The 17,581-nt window shown below is 48.0% G+C and overlaps 1 long non-coding RNA gene across 1 annotated transcript; it reads left to right on the top strand.

Moving 5' to 3' along the window:
* The first annotated feature begins 7,896 nt into the window (after window positions 1-7,896).
* LOC117067687 lies at window positions 7,897-16,735 on the top strand. The gene is made up of 2 exons (XR_004430824.1): window positions 7,897-8,390; window positions 15,691-16,735. It is a non-coding gene; the product is annotated as an uncharacterized LOC117067687 (long non-coding RNA).
* The last annotated feature ends 846 nt before the right edge of the window (window positions 16,736-17,581 follow it).

Raw genomic sequence — 17,581 nt, forward strand, 5'->3', positions numbered from 1 at the left:
AACTGAAGTCGGGTGTTTGAGACCAGCCCGACCAACATGGTGAAATCCTGTCTCTACTGAAAATACAAAAATTAGCCAGGTGTGGTGGCATGTGCCTGTAATGCCAGCTACTCAGGAGGCTGAGGCAGAAGAATCTTTTGAACCCAAGAGGCAAAGATTGCGGTGAGCCAAGATCATGCCTCTGCACTCCAGCCTGGCCTGGGCAATAGAGTGAGACTCCATCTCAAAAAAAAAACAAAACTCATTAAATGGAAATAAGAAAGAAACTAACTTGATTCTCTGAGGATTTGGGAAACAATTGGCACAAGGGTGGGGAACAGGAAAGGGAGAGGAGTGGTATTTGTAATTAATGCCCATTAGACAACAGGACCAGGTTCTAATTGCAGCTCTGTTGCCTACTTGCTGGCTGAACCTAGGCAACTCTCTTAACAGCTTTCAACTCTGGAAGAGGAACAGGGCTGCAGGGAGGACAAGGAGATGCTGGGTGTAGATTGATGTCTATTGTACATAAAGTGCAACACAAATGCATGGAAATATTATTATCTGCTGAAAGGGGCGAAGTTACCAACCTGGAGAAAAGGAAGGTGATGAGCAACAAGGAGGTGGTAATGGGAGGATGCTTTTGAGATCTGGGCGGGAGTCATGAAGGTTTAGGTCAGCCCAGTGGGGAATAAGACAGGAAAACCAGAGAAGAGGGCTAGAGTTTCCTGAGCTGGAGGGAGGGTCCTCGAGCATGGATTACAGAGGTCCAGGCAGCACAATTGGGGGAATTCTTATAAGACCCTCTGGTAGCCTAACAGAGGAGGAATGAAGAGCTCTGAAAATTATCAGGGGTCACTAAGTTAAGAAAGAATACATTTCAGAAAATACTGACCCTAAGTCCCACCCTGAGAAAAAGGAGGAGTAAATGAAGATTGATTGGAGAGCGTTGATCAGGGTCAACATTTTTCCAAATTCTGGCACTATATCCCTGGCAGTATGGGAAGTGATTTCAGTTGGCACACAGGCTCACATTAAAAGGCATAGCCATTTCCATTTTCATTCAATCTTTCTTATGACTTCCAAGACAAAGCCGCTGGTTGGTGATATTATGTTTTATCTACCTCTCTAAACTCTGTGAGTCTTCAGCCTTTATTTGAGAAAGAGAGCAATTTCAGTAGGCAACAATGTCTAATTTGGAAATCAGCGAATCTGGCCTACTGCCTGGTTTTGTAAGTAAAGGTGTTTTGTTTTGTTTTGTTTTGTTTTGTTTTGTTTTGTTGGAGATGGAGTCTCACTCTGTCATCCAGGCTGGAGTGCAGTGGTGCGATCTCGGCTCACTGCAACCTCCACCTCCCTAGTACAAGCGATTCTCCTGCCTCAGCCTCTTGAGTAGCTGGGACTACAGGTATGGACAAACACATCCAGTTATTTTTTGTATTTTTAGTAGACAAGGTTTCACCATTTGGACAGGCTGCTTTCAAACTCCTAACCCTCAGGTGATCTGCCCACCTCAAAGTGGTGGGATTACAGTAAAGTTTTATTGGAATGCAGCCACAGTCATTCATTTACATCTCATCTCTGGTTCTTTCACCATGCAGTAGTCTGTTTTCATACTGCTATAAAGACATACCCAAGCCTGAGTAATTTATAAAGGAAAGATGTTTAATTGACTCACAGCTCAGCAAGGCTGGGGAGGCCTCAGGAAACTTACAATCATGGTGGAAGGGGAAGGGGAAGCAAGGCACCTTCTTCACAAGGAGGCAGGAAGGAGAAGTGCCCAGCAAAGGGGGATGAGACCCTTAGATCTTGTGAGAGCTCACTATCACAAGAACAGCATGGGGGAAACCACCCCAATGATCCAATTACCTCTACCTGGTCTCTCCCTTGACAGGTGGGGATAATGAGAATTATGTAGAATATAATTTGAGATGAGATTTGGGTGGGGACACAAAGTCAAACCATATCACGCTATAATGACAGCATTGAATGGTTGTAACAGAGACCAACAGGATTGCCTGCAAAACCCAAAACATTTACTATCTGGCCCATTTACAGAAAAAGTTTGAGTACCCCTGGTCTAATTTAATTACAATTGCTTTGTGTTCAGTGTTTTTATTTCTGAGTGCCTTCTGTCTAAGTCACACCAGTTTCTCACTGATGGTGACAATAACTGATTGCAGTTTTAACAAATCTATTTTTTTTTTTTGAGATGGAGCCTCGCTCTGTCACCCAGGCTGGAGTGCAGTGGCACAATCTCAGCTCACTACAAGCTCTGCCTCCGAGTTCACGCCATTCTCCTGCCTCAGCCTCCCAAGTAGCTGGGACTACAGGCACCTGCCACCATGCCCGGCTAGTTTTTTTGTATTTTTTTAGTAGAGACAACAAATGCATTTCTAAAAATTAACAAAATAATATAATATTAACAAATGAATATAATATTCTATAATAAGCAAGAGACATAGATTGCAGGGATGGTACACTTATACAACAAGGGAGGCTTGATAAACACTGGATTACGAGAGTAGGGAGCATTGAGGGATTTGAGGATGGGGAAGATAAAGAGCCACTTTGGTAGAGGTAAGGGATCTGAAGGATAAAATGGATCTGGGAAGGGGATTTCATGAAAATAAAGGATTTGTACCTAAGAATGGTGAGATGGCACTGCACGTCCTAATAGATTTAGTGAGGGTAGTATGGGGAGGCCAAGGGATGGGCAGCTGCAACCAAGTGAAGCCAAGGTTGGTAAAGGGGAGAAAAGGATGAAGGCAGAGAGTCATGGATGGATGCCTTCCAACCTGGGGTTCTCCTTACAGAAGCGTCGTGGCAGAAATGTAAAGATCCCAGTGGCAACCACAACAATAACACTTGTCCCTGTTTACAGAGGACGGGTTCTGAGCACTTCACACCCATGAACTCACTTAAGCCTCACAGTCACCCTGTGAGGAAATTGAGGCACAGAGAGGGTAAGTGACTGGCCTGGCTCAAGGTCACACAGCAGGTGAGTGGCACAGCCAGGCACTCTACTAAGCTCTGTAGGCCTTATGAAAAGGCAGGCAGGCCTAATGAACAGACTAGCATGGCTAGACCCACCCACCTTCTGAGCCTGCCACCCAGGAGGGGACAGGGCTTTTGTCATTCATACAGTCAGGTCTGGGATCTGTGACGCTGGGTCAGCTGAGCACCTGTCTAGTCCATCCTGGTCTCAGTCACCTGCCCTTTAGGATCCAGGTCATGGAGAGGCTGTCATCTGGTGACATCACAGATGACAAATCATGATGACTTTGCCACGATAGTGACAAAGTCTCAATTGCTGAGAAGAGGCAGAGCTGTGAGGCAGCAGCAGAAAGACAAACATCTCAGAGGCACAGGGGTGGCTGCAGCCCCAAAAGCCCAGCAAAATCTTAGAAGGAGAGAGGCAGAGGGGCCCTCAGTGACCAAGCTGGAAGTTGCAGGCCAGGGCCTAGGTGTCCGCCTGTGTCTTCCACACTGTGTTATATGGTTCAGAAAGCAAACGTCCAGAGGAATGCAACAGATGTCTACTGTCTTATACTTCCCTGTTTCTGCAATTTTTTCTGAAATTATTAAATTGCAATATAATATGAAATTATATCATTCATGTGTTAATTATAGCCTCCACTCTTAGCATGTTATCTCGGTGATGTTAGGCCAAGATCAAGATTATACTCAATCTTGATCCCACTGCCTGACCCATAGTAGGTGCTAATAATATTGGTTTAATTTAAATTCCACTTCAGCTCAAACTTCAAAATGTGTAGTTGTCACTTAGGGTTATCCACTCTTGGAGAATGAGTACTTTGGCCTGGTGAACAGAAGGGACTGCAGCCAGAACCCAAGCAGGGCAAGAAGACCCCACCTTTTCAGCCTCTCAGCCACGGACGCAGAGATAGCCAACAGCATCTCCGTGTCCCCAGGGGAGATGGGGAGGGGTTGAAGCATCTGTCCTTGTGCATGGTGGCATGGTGGGCCACCATCAATGGGTGCTGACTTTGCAATTACATTTTTTCCAAAAACTTGGTTTGACAGTCTAAATTTTCTATCTATATGGGCTAGAAATCAAAGGATGTCCAAATAAACAAACAAAACTTTTAACTATTGCTGTGGGCTGTGGCTTGAATTCTGTCCTCCCAATTCATATGCTGAAATCCTAACCCCCCGTAACTCAGAGTGGGACTTTATTTGGAAGTGGGATCTTTGCAGATCTAATTAGTTAGGATGAGTTCATACTGGAGCAGGATGATGCTTCTTATAATGGGGGAAAGGTGGACACAGACATATGCACAGGGAGAACGCCATGTGAAGATAAAGGTAGAGATCAAAGTGGTGCATCTACAAGGCCAGGAACGTCACAGATGGCCATCAAACAACCCAGAGCTAGGGCCGAGGTCTGGACCCTATTTTCCCTCACAGCCCTCAAGGGAACCAACCCTGGAGACACGCTGGTCTCAGGACTTCCATGCTCCAGAACTGGGAGATGATAAATTTCTGTTGTTCGAGCCACCCTGGCTGTGGTGCTTTGTTACAGTGGCCCTGGCAAACCATGCAGCTATTTGCAGCTGTGGATCCAGCCTTGGGAAGTGAGCAAGTCATGAAGGATCTCCGTGGGAAGAAGAGGGTGGTGGTGTTCTTCTTGCTAACGGGGCTGCAGCAAACTGCTCTCTGATCACCTGCCCCTCGTCCATGCCTGCCTCCGCCCAGGCAGTTTCTGGTTCCCACACTTGGAGTCACCCTCCCTACTCACTTTCGTCTCCCTTGTTTTCTGTCTAGCCTGCCCCCCTCCAGGGCTCCAGACTCACCTGGCTTTGCATCAAACATCCCAGTGGGTCTCTCTCAGCTGTGCAAATACCGGGGCTGCCTCAACACACAGGAGTGGTAACTTTGGAAAACAAGAGCAAGAAAGACACACAGGGGCAGAGGTGGAGGGGCACCTCACAGCCTGGCCAATCACCTGGAGCGGGGCCATGGTTAGCGATTTTCCATAATGGCCAGGTATTATGAGAGGGAACGCAGACTGTGGAACTTACAGTATGATGCGGCCCATTTCTGTAAGGAAGAAGGATGTTTATGGTTCTGCAGGATGCATCCCAAGGAGTTTGTGATACTGAAATAGCAAGTGGTTTCAATTTTCTTCCTTTTGCTCATAAATATGGCATAGTATTTTAGCAGGAAACATGTATGTGAGTGTGCTTGTGCATGTAAAAATAGTAATACAGTCAGCCCTCTGTATCTGGGGGTTCCATGTCTGCAGATTCAACCAACCATGAACCTAAAATATTCAGAAAAAAGACAAATATAAATAATGATACAACAATAAAAAACATGAATAGAAAATATAGTATAACAACTATTTACATAGCATTTACTTTGTATTAGGTATTTTAAGTTATCTAGAGATGATTTAAAGCATAGGGGAGGATGTACATAGGTGGTTTTTTGGTTTTTGCTTGGGATTTTTTTTTTTTTTTGAGACAGGATCTCACTCACTATGTCTACCAGGCTGGAATGCAGTGGCATAATCACGGCTTACTGCTGCAGCCTTGACCTCCTGTGGTCAAGCAATCCTCTTGCCTCAGCCTCCTGAGTAGCTAGGACTACAGGCATACACCACCACACCTGGCCAATTTTTGTGTTTTTTGTGGAGACAGGATATCCCTATTTTGCCTGGGCTGATATCAAACTCCTGAGCTCAAGCAATCCACCCACCTCGGCCTCTCAAAGCTCTGGGATTACAGGCTTGAGTCACTGCACCCAACTGCGCAAAGGTTCTATATAAGGGATTTGAGCATCTGTGGATTCTGGTGTCCCCAGGGGTCCTGGAGCCCATCAGCCACAGACAACAAGGGACAACTGTACTGAGAATCTTGAGTAGATCCAGAATCTAAGGAATCGGCATTTCCCTGGATGATCAATGTCTATGTCGAGTGAGGTTGACCTGAAGTGGGGTAGAGGGGGAAGCTTTCTTTGTTATCTGCTTCTCTTTGACCCAGTGTGTTAGGTGGGACTACATTGACCAACCATGCCGGTTGACCCAGAACCAAAGGATTTTCCAGCATGCAGAAATCTTAGTGCTAAATTGTTGTCCATGGTGGACTAGAGCCACACACACAGGAGTCTGCAAAGGGACCTGGGAATCTGTATAAGGCTAGACCAGGACTCATCAGTCTGGCCCTACGCAGACACAGCAGCAGTGCTTGTCCTGGCACTGGGGAGAGGCCATTGCTGTCCATCAATAGTTTTTCCCGAGGGACTCTCTCCTACTCAAAGCTGGGAACAATAAATTGAAAGAGTCATGGCTTCCCCCAGCAATGCGAGGTGTTCCTGTAGGTACCTGGCCCCTTCCAAGGACCTAGTGGGACAGGAGACAAGTACTGGGAGGGAGCTAGGCCTCAGCTACTTCCCACTTTGAGATGCTCCAGAGTGTTCACCTGGCTTGGCTCAAGTCTCATGGCGTTTCAGATCCTAAGAGCTATGGTTGTCCCCTGCCACTTTTCCCAAAAGATTTTCTGAAAGTTTCTCTCTCATCCTGGCTTATTTTACACAGAGAAAATGAAAGCTGGGCATGGTGGCTCATGTCTGTAATCCCAGCACTTTGGGAGGCGGAGGTGGGCGGATCGCCTGAGGTCAGGAGTTCGAGACCAGCCTGGTCAAGTAGAGTTTGAAACCCCGTCTCTACTACAAATACAAAAATTAGCCAGGCATGGTGGTGGGTGCCTGTAATCCCAGCTACTCCAGAGGCTGAGGTGGGAGAATTACTTGAACTTGGGAGGCAAAGGTTGCAGTGAGCCAAGATCACACCATTGCACTGTAGCCTGGGTGACAAGAATGAAACTGTCTCAAAAAAAAAAAAAAAAGAAAGAAAGAAATCGGATCTACCTACTTATTCTCACTCTCTGGGGAAGGCAAAAGTGAGAGTGTACATTATTTTCTTCATTTTTCTGGGGAAACTGAGGCCCAGAGAGGTTTGGTGCCTTTTTCGAGGCTCCCTGTGAATCAGGGACAGAGGGGTGGCTGTCTGTAGCCCACCAAGAGCTGCCACTGCATTTTCCTCATTTGATATTCACCCCCACACCCCTTATGAGTGGCCACAGGGATAAGATTGCTCCATTCCATGCAGAAGGGACGAAAGCAATGTCTGGAAGGGCTTACAGGGACATCTATTATGAGACAGAAAGCAAACATAAAGTGACTTCATGTAGAAAACACAGAGGCAACAGACCCCGGAAACATCCCTTGGCTTTTGCCTGGGAGTTGCCCTTTGGTCCACACAGAATCCACTGCAGGAAGAGCCCAAAGTTTCTTCTAACCCTGTTGTCCTCTGTCTGTCCACTCTCTGTCCACTCTGTCTTTTCCATCTCTGCCCCTTTCCTGCCTTTATTCTTACTGTCTATTATCCCAGGGAGCTCAGATCCTTCTGTCTGCAGGGTGAGGACTCTACAAGAAGGCAAACCTTTTCTTGCTAATATGGACCAATTCTTACAGCAACACTTCAAAATCAATCGATGTTACAAACTCTTGTCTGTGTCCTTTACATAAAACCTTTTCCCCAAAGGCAGAGAGGTGAAGAGGAATGGAAACTCCACCACACCACCCCACTATATTAGAAAAAGCAGCTGTGTCTCAGAAACAGGGCACTCAGGCTCTCTGACTCCCAGGTTAGAAAACAAGGCACAGAATGGTCTCTCCCCCAGAATCATGGGACCACCGACTTGGCAGATGTATCCAAGGGCACCCTGACTCCTCTGCCACGTGGATTGTTGATCCCAGCAATGACCAGCCCAATTAACAATGATGTCAGACTGTTTGGGTCCAGATGATTCCTGAGCCATGAAACAGTTAAGAAACATCCTGCCCCACTGGCTGCCGTGCTCATAAAGGTAGACCCACGTGTACTTCCTTGTGTCTCCAAGACGCGCTGGCTGGCTCATTTGCTCACACCCAGCAGGCAGAGAAGGCAGCAGCAGGCAGGACTGCCACCCTCCCATGCAAATCACCCCCGGGAGTGCCGCTGGGCTCCTCCCGCTCCTCCTGGGCAATGCTCCTGGGGAGTCTGTGGGGAAGATGCCATCCAGGGCGCTGTGTGCTCTTCCTGGTCCTCGCCCTCCTGCTGGATGTGGTCGGCCTGGTCCTTTTGCTGCTGGGGATCTTGGCCTCCCTGAGTTACTGGGACTTCTTCGTCTACACAGGTGCCCTGATCCTGGCTTTCAGCCTACTGCTCTGGATCATCTGGTATTCCCTCAACATCGAGGTGTCTCCTGAGAAGCTGGACCTGTAGTTTGGTCATGGGAAGAGGAGGAGAGACGCAGGTGCCGTACGCAGACATGTCTGTGAACCTGGGGCTCTTGGGCAGCAACACGTTGCCGCTTCCACCTAGCAAGCCCCGCCGGGACAAGGTGAGTGCACATAAGACCTACCTGGCAGGGTGGCCAGAGAGGCTTGGACAAGCAGGGGCAAGACCAGGCCTGCTGAGGCTGCATGAGCAAGTAGCCGGACACTGCGTCCCAACTGGGGATCCTGTGATCCCAGCCTCAGGTCCTGCTGGGGTGGCCAGCCAAGAGGACGTGGGGCAGGTGTTTTCTCCTCTGGGCCGTTTTCCTCACGGAGGCTGGGAAGAGAGTCTCAACAGCCCCTTCCACCCCTGATATGCCACGAATGATCCAGCCTACCAGGCAGAATGGGAAATTATCCCTTTAGCTTGGAACCTGGGGAGACAAAGACCCCATCTGGGTTCTCTGTTGGGAAGAATCTCTGCTGGGGAATAAAGTCTTTAGCACGGGAGAGGATGGAAAGTTCCCCAATGACTCTTGTGCCATTGCATGCATGAAGGGGTGTGAACTGGGCTATGGTAAAAGCAAACAGAGCAGAACCACCCAGAACGGCCCCTCTTATTCACTTCCTCTTCCACCTGCCCAGATGGGATACATGAAGCGAGGTAGGGACTACTTGCCTCCATGCTCACTCAGTGCACACAACTCCTCTCTCTGCAGTGTTCCCACTCCACCCTCACTCACACTCACACGCAGCCAATACATGTGCCCAGCCAGTCTCCAAGACCCAGAAGTCAGGAGACTTTGGCTTCGTGTATTTCATCAGCTGAGTTGCATGTCATACCTCAGTCTATTGCGTGCAAACAAAGAGGCAGATAGTTGTAAGATTTTTCACATCAAGACAGAGTCCCAGGGATAGAGTGGTCTTGTCCTTACAACCCTGAATTAGACATGGACAGCTCTCTCCAGGGAACTGAAGTCAGAGCCCTAGTTCTTTGGGCAGCTATACCCTCCTCCCCAGGTGGGCCCAACCTGCACACAGGTGTTTCCAGGCACTCCCATTTCTTACTCTGTTACCAGAAGTAAGAGCAAAGGCCATTGTGTCTTTTGTGGGGGATTACACCTGACTCTCAGAACTCAGAGAAAAGAGCAGCAAACTTAGGAGATATCAGTAGCGTAAGGTAAGCCCATACCTAGTAAATGATGCAGAAAGAGATGAGAAGTCAGTCCCACTCTAATCTTCAACGCTTGTTAGCTGGGTGATGTTGGCCACGTTGCACTCTCTGAGCCATGGGATTGTCATCTATAAGAAGAAGAGAATAGTTCCAGCCCTTATTGCTGCAAGGATCAAAAAGAGATAAGGCAGGGAAAGGCTGTGCAATTGATGTGGTTCTTACACCAGATGTCAAGCATACAAAACACATAATCTGGGATGAGTTAACTGACCCAGAGTCCAAATGTGAAGTACCTTGGTGTCTCTCAAATTGGTAGTGGTGGGAGTCAACTCACACTTTGCATCATGAAACTTCAGAGCAAAAAGGGACCCTGATTTGTGTGCTGGTACGTTGGAATGTGTCAGGCACTGTGCAAGACACTGGGGATAAGAAATCAGATGCATGGACCAGGCACAGTGGCTCAAGCCTGTAATCCCAGCACTTCAGGAGGACGAGGTGGGTAGATCACTTGAAGTCAGGAGTTCAAGACCAGCCTGGGCAACATGGTGAAACCCCATCTCCACCAAAAATACAAAAAATTAGCCATGCATGGTGATGCGCACCTGTAAACCCAGCTATTCAGGAGGTTGAGGCAGAAGGATTGCTGGAGCCCAGGAGGTACAGGCTGCTGGGAGCAGAGATTGCACCACTGCACTCCAGCCTGGGTGGCAGAGTGAGACCTGTCTCAATTAAAAAAAAAAAAAAAAGACACACACGACATGGGGGCTTTACCATCAGGTGAGAAAGACAGACACTCACCAAAGATTCACACTTACAGAAGTACAATAACAAAGTCAGGTCTGCACTAGGAAGGAGAGGAGCACCCTCCCACAAGAATATTCAATAAAGAAACTGACCCAGAAGATGGAGTCAGGGAGGGCTTCCTGGAGGAGGTGATGTTAGGCTGAATGCCAAAGGAAGGGTGGGAGGTGAATGGAAAGTCTTTCAGGGAGAGGCAATTGCTTGGGCAAAGGCCCTGGGATAACAGGAAATAAAAGACGACAGGGAGATTGAAGGGCAGAAAGCAAATGTCAGAGAGGGTTAGAGCTCTGTGGTAGACAGAGGCCAGGTCTCGCAGGGCCTCCAGGGCCTTCTGAAGGATTTTGGTCATTACTTGAAGAACAATAAGAATCCATTGAAGAGATATAAGCAGAGGTAAGGGCTTAATGTACTTGGACCTATGTTTCCAAAAGACCACCCTGGCCACAGTATAGATTATTATGGTTACGATTACTACCAGCTGAAACCCATTTTGGGAGCCAAGACAAGTGCCCAAATAACACAGAGCCCCCAGTGTGAGGCTCTGTGCCCCGAACAGCCTTCCTTCATTGAACAGAAGTTCAATAGCCCAGCATTGAAGAGCATGGGCCATACGTAGACTGCCTGGCTTGAATCCAGTTTTATTTCTTTCTAGCAAAGTGACTTGGGGCAAGTTACTTCACCTCTCCACGTCCCATTACTCCAAATATGTAAAATGGAGATGGTGCTAGTAATAGCCACTACATCATAAGGATGTTGCACAGATTAGGCAGATTAATATTTGTTCAGCACTATGCAAGCGATGACTAAATAAAGCATCAGTCACAACGCAGGTAGCCAGCACGTTACAGAGGGTGAGGCCCTGAAGCATTATGATCAATTCTAATGGCAATGTACAACATTAGGATTTTTCAGTGGCTATGAGAATGGATGCTGCCACAGAATGCCAGGGTTTTGTCCTGGTTCAAAGAAACTTTGGAAGTTTCAATAAGTTCTTTATTGTATGCTTTACTGAACCTCCATCCCCTGACACATTTCAGGGATGGCCCAGAGTGACAGATTCGTGTGTGCTGAGACCTGCTATTTAGGACGTTGCTCACTTATGGGGCTGCCCAACCCTCCTCCACCCCATGGCCTTGGGCGAGTCATTTTACTTCCCTTTAGAGTTAAAGATGTCGTTTCTGGCCAGGCATGATGGCTCATGCCTGTAATCCCAGCACTTTGGGAGGCTGAGGCGGGCGGATCACGAGGTCAGGAGATCAAGACCATCCTGGCTAACATGGTGAAACCCTGTCTCTACTAAAAATACAAAAAATTAGCCAGGTGTGGTGGCGGGCACCTGTAGTCCCAGCTACTCCGGAGGCTGAGGCAGGAGAATGGTGTGGACCTGGGAGGCAGAGTTGGCAGTGAGCCGAGATCCCGCCACTGCACTCCAGCCTGGGCAACAGAGCAAGACTCCATTTCAAAAAAAAAAAAAAAAAGATGTAGTTTCTAAGGGAGGTTTCAAACTGTGCTCTGCCAATGTCCCTGGAAGGGAATTGGTCCTGGGGTGAGGGGCAGAGTGAGGGGACAGGAGTCTAGAAGCCCTACCGACCCCACAACACACATTTCACCCAGAACAGTGGAGCTCTCAGCAGCTTTGCACATTAAACTGGCACATAAGACTTTACATGAACACAAGCTTCTGATGCCAAAAAATATTTGAAAAGCAGCTCGTCTCAGTTCCCCTACAGCCTACAACCTTTGGTCTGCATGTCAACGCCAGATATATTAATGATTTACTGGTGGATTGTAACTGGCTTTGCCAGCTCTCTCATTCTCAGAGTGGGGTAAAAGGGAAGAATGTGGGTTCCCTGCATTCAGAGCTGACGCCCACATTCCTAGCTCAGCCTTCAGAGGCTCTGTCAGATGAGGTTGAGGCCGGGCACGATGGCTCATGACTATAATCCCAGCACTTTTGGAGGCCAAGGCCAGAGGATCACTTAAGGCCAGAAGTTGGAGACCAGCCTGGCCAACATAGTGAAACCGTGTCTTTACTAAAAATACAAAAAATAGCCAGGCATTGTGGCGTGTGCCTGTAATCCCAGCCACTTGGGAGGCTGAGGCAGGAGAATAGCTTAAACCCGGGAAGCGGAGATTGCAGTGAGCCAAGATGGTGGCACTGCACTCCAGCCTGGGCGGCAGAGCAAGACACCATCCCAAAAAAAAGAAAAAAAACAATGAGGTTGATAGGATCTGCCCCCACTCTGCCCCAGAGATGAGGAGGTCCCATGCCAGGTCAGGACAAGGTAGGGGCCTGGCTGCCCCGCAAGCTCTCCACCCACAGCCTGTGAGGCTCTCCAGAGACAAGAGGGCAGGGTGGCCACTAAAAACTTCAAAGGCCCCTCCCAGGAAGCTTCAGGGCTGAAACCCACTTTTATAGTGGCTCACTTTTATAGACCAACTGTGCTCCGAGACAGACAGGCTGCCATTTCATTTGATCACTTGGTTGCTGTATTTTCAGATTTTTTTCTTTCTCCATTTTCCATTTCTTGGTCATTTCCTGCAGATAAAGGGAAGTCCCCAGGCTAAGTCAGATGAAGACTCTTGTCCTTTTTGAATAGGGTGTCCAAGACTACACACCCGAAGAATACACACACACCAACACCCCACACACATACACACACATACACACACCCTCTTCTACTGCACATGTGTTCGTGCACACACAAACACGTTCCCCACACACTCACACCTACCACACACACACCCAGAAACACACACAGGAACAAACACACCTGCTCCCACACCAACCAAAGCCAAAAGGCATGGAAGGCTCGCAGCCTTGAGCCTTGGAAATTGAAACTTGTTCCTCCACTTAGACCTTTTCCAACAGGCAGCCTCTCCCCTCTGCCCACAGAGGAGGCCAGTGGAGCTGCCAAGTCAGCTCAAAGGTGAGCCTGGGAAAAAGCCCTCCTCTCCTGCTCAACGAGTCATGCCCCACGTAGACACGGTGCCAGGGCTGTGTGGAGAAGCAAACATTTCTCTAATCCCTCCAGGGATTTTTAATCTAAGGCAAGAGATAAAGCATGTGCATGATACTTCACAAAGTTTCCATGGGAAAATGCATTGTGGGAGATAAGCACAGTCTTGCCAGGGCTCTGAAAGCTGAGAGGAGGCACAGAACCTCCTGGCTGGGGAAAGCGTGCTGTGTGTGGTTCTGGCCAGGCTCCTGAGGAACAGGTAAGAACGTGACAAGCAGAGATGGCACAGGGACAGCAGTGGTGGGTGGTGGGTAGAGGGGCAGTCCAGGCAAAAGGAAGGACTGCAGAAATGAAACAATTAGGGTGTCCAGGAAAAGCTGAGCAGGCACATTTGACAGGGGGCCGGGGTCTTCAGTGCTGGCTGTGCAGGACTTTGATCACCAGATGAGGATTCTGACACTAGGCGAGGAGGGAGGAGCCTTCAATGGCGTTACATACCAGAGAGCAGCATGATCAAACTTAGCCTGTAAAAGAGTGACTCCGCATCATGTGCAGAATGGATGAGAGAGAAGCAGCAGAAAGACATCGAGGTCATTCAGCAAGCTCAGATGGCAGGTAATAAAAGGGCTCAAGCTGAAATGATGGCCATGGAGGGGAGAGGAGAAGAGCAGAGACTGCATGAGTGGAGAACAGCCTGTCCTGTTCCACAGTGGGTCAGGGGTGGCATTGTCAAAGACTTCAGAAAGTGCCTCCGGGGCATGGAATGAGGGGGGTCAGAAGAAGGCATGAGTTTGTTTACAATGATTCATATTCTTTTGAACATGCAGAGTTTGATATGCAAATGGTGTATGAGCAGAACTACCTAACTGGCATTGAATGTGCAGATTTTAAACTCAGAAGAAAGATCAGATGTGGAGGGAGAGGTTAGGGGTTAGCAACATGTGGATGAGATTACAGAGGGTGAGGAGGTAGAGAGAAAAGGGATTGGGAGAGTTAGGAAGGAAGGAAGGAAGGAAGGAAGGAAGGAAGGAAGGGAGGGGAGGGGAGGGAGGGAGGGAGGAGAGGGAGGGAGCAGGGGAAGGAAGGGAGGGAGAGGAAGAAAGGAGAAAAGAACACTAAGATTCACTGAACTAGGCCCTAGGGTTGCACATTATTCCATTTCACCCTGTCAACAAGACCATGAGGAAAGTATTATCATCATCATCATTATTATTCCCCTCTCTTACAGGGAAGGATAATAAGGTGTGTGGAGGTTAAGTAACTTGCCCGACATAATGGAACTAGGCAGTGATCAAGCCAGACTGTAAAACCAGCTATATCTGATTGTAAAACCAGGTTTACGCTCTTTTCATAAGACCAGGGGTAGGCAACTACAAGCTATGGGCGAAGTCTGACCCACCTCCTCTTCTTATAGATAGTGTTTTATTGGAACACAGCCTGGCTCATTCACTCTCATATTATCTACGGCTGTTTCATACTAGAGTGGCAGGTAACACAGACCATGTGGCCTGCAGAGCCTATGATATTTACTACCTGGCTCTTTACAGAAAACATTTGACATAGCCCCTGGCCTAGCCATGTATGTTTCCTGTAAGAGCCTGGTCAGGACCTTGAGCCATGCCTGCATGTGGGGAACGGGAAAAGGAAGGCAGAAGGAAGAGCCCAAATGGAAGTTCCCAGTAATAATAAGGAAGAGACGTTATGCCAGTGGCAAAAAAGACAAAGAAGGACATATTATCAAGAGTAAGGGGAACTGACCATCAAACGCTTCAAAGCCACCAAAAAAAAAAAAGGCTGAAGCCTAAGGAAAGGCAGCTAGGCAGACCTGGCAATGTGCCTTTCTCAGTAAATGGTGGGGACAGAAATCAGATGATGCTACTTATCGGGTGGCTGAAGATGGGTGAGGAGCGAGTGCAGATTCATCTTCAAAGTATTTGGTGGTGAGATTAAGAGGGTACGGCAGTCACCTGCTGGCATAACCGTGCTAAGGTGGGAATTTTTAGGGAAAGGATATAGAACATTGAGCAAGACAGTAAGTGGAGGAGAGGAAGGCAGCAGAGAGGAAGAGAGGATGCTGAAGTGATAGATGAAGATGAGCCTGTGATCACATCCAAGGTGGAGGTTGAGGCAGAATCCAGAGAACAGAGAGAGGTAGGCATCAGCTTTGCCTGCAAAGAAGGAAAAGGAGAGGGAACTAAGATTTGATGGAATCTTGATATTTATTAAGCCAATCACTTATTTTCATGATCTCATTTAGTGCTTACAACTCTATGAGTGAGGGATTCAAATTTCCATTTTGCAGGCAAAGGAAGCTGAGTCTCGTGTGGTTTCAGGGCTAGCCCAAGGTACCAGTGCCATGGAGAGGCTGCTCTAGGATTCAAACCTATGTCTGGCAACTCCAAAGACTATGCTGGTTTCACACACACAGGCTTGAAATGGATGGATTTGGGTTGGGGGCTGATCCATTTTATCTTCCTTTGTTCAACACAGGTCCCATCTGATGGAGGAGAATCAATTCAAGGAGATGCCCTCCCTTTACAGCACACCCTTTAACAGCATCTAGGAGGAACGAGACGCTGCAATGCTGAGGCTTTCAAAGTATTTACCAGGATGCCCGAGAACGGCCGTGATGGCAGGCTTCTGGCAGGTTCCAGGCTCCATCACAAGCCCAGCATCTCTGCACCAGATCTGACATGGCTGCTGCTGTCCCAGCTCTTTATGAAGGGCCTGAGTAGCTATCAAGTTTTTATGGCAAGAGCCCTGCCGGGGGCTTAGACACCAAAAGAGAAGTCTCATCCTTTGCAGTTCTTCTTGTGAAGAAGAACTTTCTTCCTTTTAGAAAAACAATGAGAACCAAGCACAAGCACCAAAGTCCAAATGGGTTCTCCTGCGAGCACATGTCAAGCAGGATTGTTGCTATTTCTCCTCACTGGCTCTTTGGACAGACTGTGTGAGCTCCTGGAGGGTTCCACCCTATCTACCCTTTGATACTGATCAGTTGGCACATGCTGACATATTCCAACGTGTTGATTGCAAACGTGAAGGTGCAGACAGTGCTGTGGGCGAGAGGACTCTCTCCTCCTCAGTGGGGCCACACTTGGCACTATTAGTGCAGCTCCACTTGTTTGCACAGTCTGGCCATGCAATGGCTCATATTGAGCTTTTAGCCAACTGAAACCCGCTGCGTGTTTTTCTGACAAGCCAGCTAGGCCTCTGCTATGCTGTCCTTGTGTCTTTCATTTGAGACCTGAAGGCCAGGACTGTTCTTATCTTAAGTTACAGCTGGTCAAGTGCAACTCAAGGACAGCAACGCTGAGAGTCAAGCCTCATAGGCTAACCACATAGATGTGCTCTGCTTTGTGACCCACCAGAGCCCGAGCTGTCCCACTAATTTATATTTCCCCTGGTCTAATTTTGTACTTTTTATTTATATTTCGCCCTTGAAGTGTATGTGTCTCTTATAAGCTGCCTCCGATCTTTCATGGTACAAGGTGGTTACCTAAATAAAGAAGGAGATTTGGCCTTTGTTTTCATGCAGCAGGACGTATTTGCGAGTCTTCGTGATTTCATAACAGTTCTCCTAGTTTTAGGATATCCTCTTCCCAATTGTTTAACCTGCCTTGGTGCAAATCCTATAATCCTGCACTCAGTACAGTGCCTCCAGGGAAGGAACACGTAGAACACAGTGTGATAAAGACAGAGCAAGGCTGGGCGTGGTGGCTCACACTTATAATCCCAGCACTTTGGGAGGCCGAGGTGGGTGGATCACAAGGTCAAGAGATGGAGATGGTCCTGACCGACATGATGAAACCCTGTCTCTACTGAAAATACAAAAATTAGCTGGGCGTGGTGGTACACACCTGTAGTCCCAGCTACTTGGGAGGCTGAGGCAGGAGAATCGCTTGAACCCAGGAAGCAGAGGTTGCAGTGAACCGAGATCATGCCACTGCACTCCAGCCTGGCGACAGAGTGAGACTCTGCCTCAAAAAAAAAAAAAAAAGACAGAGCACAGGTTATCCTGACACCATGAAGTGTTCTGGCATCTCTGTGCTCTGCCACCAGCCTAGTATCTCTGAATTGGGCTGGACTCAGAAACCCCAAGAACTATCACAAAAGAACATTTGGAATTAAGAAGAAAGATTTCTTTCCTACTCAGAATCTCCCCCAACCACCTTCACCTGTAATCCTCTCCATCTTCCCAGTTCGAAGTTTCTTGCTGTGTCTGAGCTGACTGTACACCGTGAGGGGCCAGAGCCTCTTACTTGGGGTTCTGAAGTTCACAGGGAATGAAAAGTCACATATAATCAAAATCACTCTGAAAAATTCCTTGGAAGACATTCTGTTGGAGGCCACATGACTTCTCTTAATGAGACCAGCATAG

Source organism: Trachypithecus francoisi, unplaced genomic scaffold (genome assembly GCF_009764315.1).
Source record: "Trachypithecus francoisi isolate TF-2019V2 unplaced genomic scaffold, Tfra_2.0 Lachesis_group20, whole genome shotgun sequence".
In the NCBI taxonomy this organism is placed as follows: Eukaryota; Metazoa; Chordata; class Mammalia; order Primates; family Cercopithecidae; genus Trachypithecus; species Trachypithecus francoisi.